Genomic DNA, 11,686 nt, shown 5'->3' on the forward strand with positions numbered 1-11,686 from the left:
GGCTTCCTCCTGCCCTTCACCTTCTGCTCTTGCCTGAAGAAGGTCTTTGCACTTGATATGCCCTCTGCCTAGAATCAATTTCTGCAAGATATCCACGTGGTTGGCTCTCTCACTTGCTTCAGAGCTCTGCTCAAACAGTACCTTATTGGGGAGGTTTGGCCATCATACATAAAAGAGCTCATGGACTGGACCCAGTTTATGTGCCTCTGCAGATTTGTTCTGTTCCACCTGTCCCCAGGCATCACCAGTTTGCCCTGCTTCCCAGGTGGAGGAGCCCCAGTAAATACAGTGCATGTGATCAAAACCCTGATGTCATCTCTTACCTTTGCTGGATGATTCAACTCTTCCTTCTGGGAGAGAGTCAGCCCTCGGCAGTCCCTGAATCCGAGGTCAACCCAGCTGGACCCATGAAGTATCCAGCCACCCCAGTAGCTGCCCAGAGAGGCCAGATAACACAAACCAGAAGTGAATTTGATCAGCGAGAGACCAGAAATAGAAGGAAATCAACATAAGTTGCTCTCCTTCTCTCCTTCGTTCCCCCAAGGACGAAGCTCCATATGGACTCTCTGGGAATGTCCTGAGTGACCCACCTGTTTCTTCTGAGGCTCTGACCAGTTCAAAAATGCACCACCTTTTATTTGTTTTCCTGATTGCTCTGCTTTGCATTCCTTTCTCCCTCACCTTTACTGCTCTGAGATTGCACCTCCCAAAAGTATTAGGATGTAAGCTTTGTCTCAGGTTCTGTGTCCTAGGGAATCTAAGATATGCATACACGCGCGTGCGCACGCACACACACACACACAGAGCTGTACTCCAAACCCTGATCCTGCTGTATTTCTCTTCACTGCTTGTAGTCAGCTATCTTTACGTCTATCTCCCACTGTGAAATGGAAACCGCATGAGATCACTGACTTGGTTTCTTTTGTTTGATGCAGTATTCCCAGTAGCTAGAACAGTGCCTAGCACCTATAGGCATTTAATAAAAGTTTAGAAAATAAATAAATGAGAAGTTTGTTTGCAAGTATGGAATTTAGCTCCAAAAACACAGAAACTAGAGAAGTTCAGGCTTTTATACGTGACCTGCCTTTTGATGTTAAAACTCCCATCTGGAAGTTTTCCTATTCTTCTTCCTCTCTTAATTTCACCAAACCTCACTGGCCACCTCTCAACTCAAAACTTAACTTCCGGGCTTCCCTGGTGGCGCAGTGGTTGAGAGTCCGCCTGCCGATGCAGGGCACACGGGTTCGTGCCCCGGCCCGGGAAGATCCCACATGCCGCGGAGCAGCTGGGCCCGTGAGCCATGGCCGCTGAGCCTGTGCATCTGGTGCCTGTGCTCCGCAACGGGAGAGGCCACAACAGTGAGAGGCCCGCGTACCACAAAAAACTCATTCATACTAAAATGTTTGGGACTTAACTACTGTATGTTCCCCTCAGAGTTCTTTGCCTGGAGGAAGCTGAAGTAGTCAATGGCAATGAATCCCTCTGTTACAAGTTCGTGCATCAGGAAGCAAGGACTCCATGGGGAAAGCAAGGCTACTTCCTTCCTCATACTCCTGAATTTACAGTCCTATCCAAAGTAATGATTCTCTGCTTTGTAACTGTCCTGGAATTGCGTCATGAGACTATGTTCCATCTCTTTATGTCATTGAAAGCTCCTTGAGATCAGACATGGCTTTTATTTCTTAGGTGTTCCTGGAAAATGGCATTTGTCTCTTATCGCAGCCTCCCATCTCCCTCTGCTCTAGCCTGTCTGTACTTCCACCAACTGATTCATTCTCCCAAACAGTGGTCTCCAAAGTGGGAGTGCACAGATCCAGGTAATGAACAAGATGATTTTGGGGGTTTGCAGAAACATATATTTATTATGTGTGTGTATGTATATATATATATATATATATATATATATATATATATATATATAAAATATATAGATTTAAAAAATAAAAAATTACATAAGCTTTATTACATTTCATATACATGGACTCATACTGCTGTCTTCCCCTGGTCTATATGTAAGAATGTCAAGGGCACATAGCATACATGAGACACCTAAACACAGAGCAGATGACCAGGACCCTGTTGCCGCTCTTGCATATTTAGTGCTTTACAGTTTAGGCATATCCAGGTAACAGTGAGGTTACAAACCGTATAACTGAGTTTTAATTAACTCTGGGAAATGGACACCTGGTTAAATATTCCTGCAAAGAAGCCATCAATGGACAAGAATACCAATTTTGCAAGCTCAAATGAACAAGAAAATGGCAGCATTAACACATTTACCCCAGTACAGATTTTTCATCTAACATTTTATAATATAAAATCAGTGACAAGAAAGTGGCTAAAAAAATTCGAAGCTATCCAGAAGACCATTTAAAACATAGATTTACATTTATTTTCATTAACAGTGAACTACATCTTATATATATGTGTGTGTATATGTATGTGTGTGTGTATAGTATCTTGACATACTGGTTAATGACTTTGATATGCATATGTAGAATTGTGCTTTGAAAAGCTAATGATAATTCAAACCAGTCACAATTCACAAGACATTTTTTAAAATAAACATCCGAAACAAAGAGACAAGCCGCTGCAATTTTTGGAAAGATGTTTAAATTAGGCATTACTCAATCCATTGTCTTACAAAATTTCAGGAAACATGTAATTTCCTTTTAACAGTGAGAAACAAAAGGCTATGTGCAATTACAAATATCCTTTTTTTTTTTTTTTTTTTTTTGCTTTGGTGAGTGCTGAAATAATACATACAAAATGATATGGTACAAACCAACATGGACACCTTTGTCAGAAAATACAGGACTTTTTAACCAGATTAAAACTCTTCCAAACAAAGAATTTCAGTGGAATCTGAACCCATTTTGTTAAGATGCATGGAAAACATTGCTGAAATTTTGTTTTTTCATCTTTCTATTTTATTAGATTAAAAAACACAAACAAAACCAGTAAGAACTAAGGAAAAAGATGGGGAAAGAAATATAGGAAAGGGCTGGACAAAAATCAGCGATGACAGAAGCGGAAGGTGAGGGGGTGGAGGGAGACATTAAGAGCCCCAAGTCAGAGCAGGAAAGAGGTTTCTGAGGACAAGACATCGCTTCATTTGATGACAATTTTCTGGCGTATGGCTCAGGGCCCAGAGCCTTAGAGGGGCTCAGGAGGTGATGGACCAGGTTCCCAGGGCTGAGGCAGTGGGCAGAAGCCCATGGACAGCGATGTACTTTTTGTAGGCCTCAGGGATGATCTTGAAGCTGGATCAGTGACGTGGCAGATGTCTGTAACAGGGTCCTGGTTTAGGGCTGGGCGATGGGTCACTGGGCAGACCTCTCCAGCAGGGACCTTTGGGAACCGCCCTTGGAGAAACCATTCCTTAACTGTCCCCTCATCCCTAAAAGTGATGAAGGCACATGGACCGCCAGCAGGAGGGAGGACGGGTCCAGCGCCGGGAGTCCCTGCAGAAGCTGTGGGAGCAGGATCAAGTCCTTTTCTTTAGGGCCTGGCTCCCCAACAAGTGGCACTGTCACTGAATGGGAGGTGGCGACGGACTCCGGGCACTTCCGTCTCTTGGGAACCTGCTTCTTTCCGTCAGCCTCGGGCCACTCATGTGTCTCCAGTGAATGTCAGTCAAGCTCCTCTGTGATTTTGGCCTCCCCGAGCAGCTCCTCCACTCCCAGTGGGGCCCCTCTCGCCCCGTGGCCGGCCCTGCTTCTCCTGTACCTGAAGGAATGTGGTGTGTGCACAGCTGTAGATGGGCGCAGGAACTTCCCATGGCCAGAGGCACTGTCTTGTAGCTCTGGCGGGAGCAGTGCCTTCTCTTCTCGGCTTTTCTGAGCACCACCAGCCCAGGTGCTGCTGACATTTTGAGGCCTCAAGCTCTTGAGAGGCTCCTTATCCTCCTGTTTGTTTTTTTTTTTTAATAAATGTATTTATTTTATTTATTTATTTTTGGCTGTGTTGGGTCTTCGTTGCTGCACGTGGGCTTTCTCTAGTTGCAGCGAGCGGGGGCTACTCTTCGTTGTGGTGCACGGGCTTCTCATTGCAGTGGCTTCTCTTGTTGCGGAGCACGGGCTCTAGGCACGCGGGCTTCAGTAGTTGTGGCTTGCGGGCTCAGTACTTGTGGCACACGGGCTCAGTACTTGTGGTTCACGGGCTCTAGAGCTTAGGCTCAGTAGTTGTGGCACATGGGCTTAGTTGCTCCGCAACATGTGGGTTCTTCCCAGACCAGGGTTCGAACCCGTGTCCCCTTCATTGGCAGGCGGATTCTTAACCACTGCGCCACCAGGGAAGCCCTTCTTATCCTCCTTGATGGGAGCCCCATGCTTCCTTCTCGGCTATTCTCCATCACCAGAGTGTTCAGTCCCCTTTTCCATGTCAAAGTCAGAGTCTACGGCATCCTCTGTGTCTGACTGATCCCCTTGGTACTCATCATCTCCTGAGTCCTCTTTGAAACCCCATAAGCTATCCGGTAGAGCTCATCCTTCTGCCTTGCCCTCAGGAGCCCAGAGAGCTGGTGCTCTGAGGTCTTCCAAGGGCCCGGCCCCCCAGACTCCAACCGCTCGTGGACCCTGAACCTCCTCCAGCCACTGCTCACACAGCATGGTCCTTGGAGGTCAGAGCCCACACCACTACCTGCAGGCCGCCGGCAGCCTGGAAATTATTTTTAAATCAAGAATTGGGACAAATTACACAGTGTTATGAGCTTGATATATAATGAAAGTATCCCTATTTCTATTTTACTAAGTCTCAGCATACGGTTTTTGCTAGGTTGTGTTTCAATAATAAAATGCATGAAGAATTTCTTTTTTTTTTTCAAACCGTCAAAGGTAAAATATAGACATGAGATATATTCTCAACAGTAAATTACTTCTTTAATGGTAAAGCTGTGTAAGTAATGGGGCCACTCCTTTTACCAACTGTTTTAAAGGATTTTGGCTAAGATTACTGAGGCAGATCATATGTGACATTCATTCGTCCTGCTCTGCTCTACACAGGCAAGCACAGAACACTATCAGTGTGGTAAGTTTAAGTTTACTTTTTTAATCTTTAAAATATGTTTTACTCTTTAGGAGCAAATTGAAATGGGAAGTAACCATGAACATATTTTCTACAACACAGAGATTTGCTTATGGCAAAGTACTCAAAAGGGCTAAAAACATATATTTACAGAAAGACAAGTGTTCCAGACATGCTAAGCTTTTCTATGATGACAAGCAGGCTATCAATAACAAGCTACCTATCAAGTATTTTTTAAATGACAATAACAATAACATTAATAACGCCATCTGTCCCTTCAAGTAAGTAATGTTTCAATAGTAAATAAGAAGGAACTACCTTTTCTTCTGAAAAAGAAGAAAAGAGAGAAACTCAGGCTACTGACAGAGCACATTGGAAAAGGATATATAGAAAGATGTCGGGGTTTCCCTGGTGGCGCAGTGGTTGAGAGTCCGCCTGCCGATGCAGGGGACACGGGTTCGTGCCCCGGTCCGGGAAGATCCCACATGCCGCGGAGCGGCTGAGCCCGTGAGCCATGGCCGCTGGGACTACGCGTCCAGAGCTTGTGCTCCGCAACGGGAGAGGCCACAACAGTGAGAGGCCCGCGTACTGCAAAAGAAAAAAAAAAAAGAAAGATGTCCATTGTTATGTAATTTGGATACAAAACTAGATCAGTAAATATATCATCTATTTTTTTAAATCTCATATCAGCACATTCTAAAACCTTGGAAATAAGATTTTTGTAACCAGTTTTAACTCTTCCAAACAAAGAATTTCAGTGGAATTTTGATAACAATGAAAAATGGTAAAGCCTATTTATTGCTTTGCAAGAAAAACTGATTGACATCAGAGAAGATGGAAACCTACTAGTCACATTTTAACAAAAGCCTTTCCATAATTGGTGAATGGAATTTATTTAAAACAGCCAATAAAGGAAATTTTCTCCTTTGGATTTATGTGCCTTTGTGAGATATAGTCCTCAATTGTAAAAACCACTACAACAAAGTACTGGAAAAATAGTGAATTAAGAAAGACATTTAGATAGTTGTATCAGAAAAATTTTAAGTTTCAGAAAACAGTGAAGCATATTCAAATTTAACAGTCATTTCAGTGAGAGCAAAAAGACTTTTGTACCATTACTAATTAAAATAAAAATAAAACAATAATTGCTTATTTCATCATGAGCTCAGCCTCTTTGGGTTATAATGGTATAGACTTTATGATATGCATAACAGGTACTGACACAGTAGTTTGTCTATAATTTGGAAATAAATAAATATACATATAGTGAGGATGTATACTGGATTTTTTTTTACTAATAAGGACCTGCAAATAAAACGTTTTGGAAGGCCATGTGCCCTATGTCAGGGCTATTCAGTGTGTTCTGTGAACCCACCACATCAGTGTGACATGTGAGATCATTGGAAATGCAAATTCTGAGGCTCCATCCCAGACCTACTGAATCAGAATCTTTGGGTAGGGGGTGAGGAATATGTATTTTTGTTTGTTTGTTTGTTTTTGGTTTTTTGCGGTACGCGGGCCTCTCACTGTTGTGGCCTCTCCCATTGCGGAGCACAGGCTCTGGACGCACAGGCCCAGCAGGGCCATGGCTCACGGGCCCAGCCACTCCATGGCATGTGGGATCTTCCCGGACCGGGGCACAAACCCGTGTCCCCTGCATCGGCAGGCAGACTCTCAACCACTGCGCCACCAGGGAAGCCCCGAATATGTGTTTTAACAAAACCTTCAAGTGATTCTCTGATGCACATCAGATCTGTTCAAGACCTTGCTCTTTCAGAGCTGCCTGTTGGATACTAAATTAAGGCCAAACTTCTCACCATATCGTTCAAAGGCTCTCCAAATCCAGCCAAGCCTCCTTTAATGGTCTATTTCCATGACCCGCAACCATGTTGGATGTCCCTGGTGTTCTTGGGTGCCCCCTTCTTCTCTCCTCTCTGCCTCATTTATGTTCTTTTCTTCACTGGATTATCTCCAGCCCTATTATGTCTGCTTAACCAAAATCTCCACAACCTTCAATACCTGCCTCAAAAGTTACCTATTCTAAGAAGATTTGCATGATTTTAGCAGAAGGGGAAAAAAACTTACCTGCATGTTCTCTCTCCCTTTTTATTTTAATGCCCAGAGCATCTTGTTTGTTTATTTGCCCTGGCACTGACTGTGTTGCATCATGCATTATAGTCATGCAGGCACTTATCTCATTCCCTCTGTAGATTGCAGGCTCCTTGATAGAGAGACTTTATTCATCTTCCTTTATCCCCTAGTTTAGCACTCAATAGTTTGCTACAGAGTCGAAATAAAGTCCCATAACTGAGCTCTGCCCACACCATGGGCTTCCTTCATCATGCTGTTGGGGACATTGCCTCACCATGGAGAACCTGGATTTCCCATGGACTTTTCTGTATACACTGAATGTCTCTTGCCCTCACATTGCATTTCTGAGCTGGAAGAGCCTTCCTTCTCACTTAGTCATGACTGGAGTTCAACACTGAGCCACAAATGATGATCAAAACCAAAAATGGTTATCATGTTTAAGGCTTACCAGTGTCAGACACTCTACCGTGTGTGACTATCTCCTTCTGCCCTGGCGATGACTCTATTTGGTGGGCATGTTACAGCTACCATTTTACCAGGTGAGGAGACTAAGATGCAGAGAGGCTAAGGATTAAGTAACTATCTCAAGGTCACAGGGCTAACAGAGTGGTAGAGCCAGGACTGGAATCCAGGTTGGCAGGCTCCAGAGCCTTCAGAGTTAACCTCTCCATTACTCTACTAACCACAGGAGATAACATTGCTCCAGGGTCTTCCTTACATCATCTCCAAGTCACCAGCACTCATAACCACATGAAAAAGCCACATGCACTAGATTCGATCTCGATGACAATATAAAAACTATGATTTTACTATAAAATTTCAACTTAAATCTAGATCAAAGATATCTAAATTACTCTTCATTTGGGCTATAAACTCATATTCCAAAACTTAAATGCTTAAAAAGAAAGCTTTGTCTAATTTAAGATTACTAGCTCAAATAAAGCACAGAGTTAATACTACTTTTCCTCTAAAGTAATCAGTACAAAGAGTCCTTTTCGTCTTATAGTAAAATATGTCATAGAACTCAAACTAGTAGGCAATCACTATCTTTTCTTCATAGGAAAAGAAAGCCTTTGAAATATGTACCATAACCTCTGAAAAATACAATTATCTTCCCTAAGAATTGAGGCATTTTTTTCTGACACAAACGATGGGCAATTGATCTATAGTTCTTTTCTTCCTCAAAAAAATTATTGTATATTGTGTAATGATCATTATAATTAAAAATTAAGATGGCTTGCAATAATTTCACCATTATTTGATTCAAAATCTTTATAAAATATTGGCATTTTCCAACATTTATTTTTCCTGTCTATGTTCCACTTAAGGCCAAATTTTCAAACCCAGCTGCCAAATTACACATATAATTACTGCATTTGCGCACAAAAATGTGATAATTGCTTACACAATTTCAGAGGCCAGCTTGAGGCTCCTTTCCAAATTTGTTTTACATGTACAGTGTGGTGTATGTAGTTTTATATGAAAATGGGGGAAAGTAGAATTCATGTTTTGTCTGGGTGATACATGAAAATAGGTACAAAATAAAGCCTTTCTATAAATGTCTAGGTCTGTCTTCACATTTTCTCCCCGTAGATCTTTATAAAAGAAAAGTCTCATAGAGCAGCTCAAACTTGAGCTGGAGTTGGAGTCATGGCAATGGAAGGGGATGATGGCTGGTATAACGCTGTGAACAGAACAGATGCCTATTTTGTGGGTGGTTGACATGTTGTCATGAGGCATTCATCTGTCTATGAACTGCCTCTATCAACCTGGCTAGGAAAAGATAAAGATGATATAAGGCCCACAAATGTACAGTCAGCCAAGACAACACCAACCTCAGTAGAGCAGAGTGGCTGAGCACTGGAGACTGGGAGTTTATCCTTCCAGCTTTGCCTGATGGTTGACATAATGTTGGGCAAATATCCACCATGGACATAGCTCGCAATGAGTACTCTTAGTGGAAGGTTTGGTTCAAGAGAAAGAAAAGAAACAAGATCTAGGTAGTCATACACATTAGTGAAATGATCTGAGATACTTTTGTTTCTGCACAAATAGGATAGAAAATTATGCCCAGTTCCACATAAGCTAATACCTAGGCTCAAAAAATATACTTGTCAAGCTCAAGGACTATGAATCTGATCTCTGACTAGCAGACATCTGACTGTGGAACTTACCAGAAGCAATTAGGCCAGAAGTCCACTAAACAATGAAGGAAGCTCTATTGTCAAAGAAACCCTCGGAAAGATCATCCTCCCCAAGGCCCAGCTGAAATCATCATAACATGTCTTGAGCACTTGATGTATGTGAAGCAATGTTCTAAGCATTTTTCATGCATTCATTCCCTCTTTACAAGCTTAATAATCCTAAAAGATGAGGACTATTATTAACCCCATTTTACATCTGAGGAGACTGAAACGCAAAGAGTTTAAGAAATTTGCCCAAGTTCATACAGTTAGAAGTAGAAAAGCCAGTTATTAGAACCCAGGCATTCTGACTCCAAAGCCTTTACTCTTAACCCCAATACCATGTTGCTTATCGGATAAAGCCAAGGAAAATAATGGACAAGGGATAGCCTCCCAAAGAGAAGACCTTAGGCAGCCAACATGGCCCTCCATAGAATTAACTATTGGAATGCAGTTCTCACCATTTCTGTCCAGCAGGAATGATATCATTGTGGACTAATGGCTATTTTGTGTTGTTTCTCATTCTTCACTTTTCCAGTTATCCTACTCTTTCTTCATCATGGGGTTTCTATGGGTTGTGTTGTATATGGAGTTATGGACTATTATTACCAATAGTCCTATACCAATAGACTATGAGAAGTTTCACCCAGATGTGATGGAGTGGACCCCACATCACCCAAAAAATCAAAACTTGGAGCTAATGCACCAAATCTTTGGGTTGTCTCTACTGGGGAAACATGGATGTTTCTGAGAGGATGAATGGAAAGGAGGGTATGCATGGGTGCTGGGTAGCCAGTGGGCATTCACTGATAACTTGACCAGGATCCACTCCCCCTTTCCAGGTTCATGGGATCCTCATACCATTCATGGGCTTTGGGAGCCATAAATTTCATCCCCAGTCACAGAAGTGAGTGAGTCCTGATTAATGTCCAAATCAGAATAATCCCATTCCACCTCCACATCAACCTGGACATGACAATTGGTTTAGGAATGATCAGTAATCCAACTGTAAACCAATCAGTACGTAGCATCTATTCACCATCATTGGTTCTGTTTAGTCCAAACAATGCAAAGAACAAGGTTTTTTTCACTGGTTAGACGTAAAGGTACCTTCTCCTCTATCCAGATGTGAAAGTGGAAACATGTCACCTTGATGACCACTGGCAGCCACTTTACAACCACAAAGAAAGTCAGTCATGGAATAAAGCTAGAACTGGATAGTAGAGTGAAAGAGGGAAGAAAACACACTAAAACTAGGTCTTTGATAATATCACTGAACTGGATCAACCAATAGTGAAACTCACCCAACTCCTGAACTTGCAATTACATGAGCCAATAAGTCTCCTTTTCTACTTAAGCCAGTCTGAGTTTTGTTTTCTGCTAATTGATGTTTCTCCTAAGGTTATTTGCATGGTTTTCAGAAATAATAGCCTAGAAAGATCTGATTTCTCTGTAGCCTCCTAAGAAGTTTAGGTCGATACCTGGAATATCTGCTCCAATTCCAGTGGTGCAGACTTCTTGTACCATGAAATTCAACAAGTTCTAAATGGTTTAGGAGGCTCTAAGGCAGTGTACAGCAGTGGAAAACACAGGACTTGGTTGAGCTCAAATCCCAGCTCTTTCACTTACTAGTTGGATCAGGTGACCATAAAATTTATTATCCAAATCAGGATAGTTGTGAGTAAAAGGGAGTGTTTAAATAATGTCTCTGGAAAACAGTCATAAACTGGAATAGTGCCAGGAAAATAGGTGTGAACTGTCCATCTATATCTGGGTTGCTTTGGACAAATCTTTGAGTGCCAATTCACATATCTGTAAAGTGCAGCTAACGGTATTTGTCTCTCATGGTTGTTAGAGGATTCAAGGAGATATGACACATAATAGGTGTTGGAAGACAATTAAAACACCATTGCACTTTTTTATTCTAAACGCTTCTATACTGATAATTGTTTTTAAAAAATTACTCGTGGGAATTCCCTGGTGGTACAGTGGTTAGGACTCAGGGTTTTCACTGCCGGGGCCCAGGTTCAATCCCTGGTCAGGGAACCAAGATCCTACAAGCCGCTCGGCATGACCCTAATTAATTAATTAATTAATTAAACATATTCACATATTTACTGGGTGATTTAGAGATTTTTCTTTAGACTATAATATTAATGAAAAGAAATGAATACAAATAAGAATCTATGAAAACCTCACGAACTTTAATAACATGAAAACCAGGGCCAATTTTGCACATAGGTATGGTAGGTTACCACCCTTTAGACAATTTTCAGGGGTGCAGAAAAATTCCCCTTCCTCCCAATAAACTTTTTTTGTGATGCCTAAAATTCTCCAACTATTGAAAATGATTAGCCCTTATATTTCTACAGCATGCAACAGTTTAG

General features: G+C 42.0%; 1 pseudogene across 1 annotated transcript; it reads right to left on the reverse strand.

The window, feature by feature from the left end:
• Positions 1–3,111: 3,111 nt before the first annotated feature.
• Positions 3,112–7,207, reverse strand: LOC309805926 (vacuolar protein sorting-associated protein 72 homolog; annotated as a pseudogene). Its single transcript has 3 exons — positions 7,111–7,207; positions 4,463–4,659; positions 3,112–3,908 (listed from the first exon to the last, which is right to left on the reverse strand). The product of its transcript is annotated as a vacuolar protein sorting-associated protein 72 homolog (transcript).
• Positions 7,208–11,686: the final 4,479 nt, after the last annotated feature.

Source organism: Mesoplodon mirus (assembly GCF_964341445.2).
Source record: "Mesoplodon mirus genome assembly, chromosome: 6".
In the NCBI taxonomy this organism is placed as follows: domain Eukaryota; kingdom Metazoa; phylum Chordata; class Mammalia; order Artiodactyla; family Ziphiidae; genus Mesoplodon; species Mesoplodon mirus.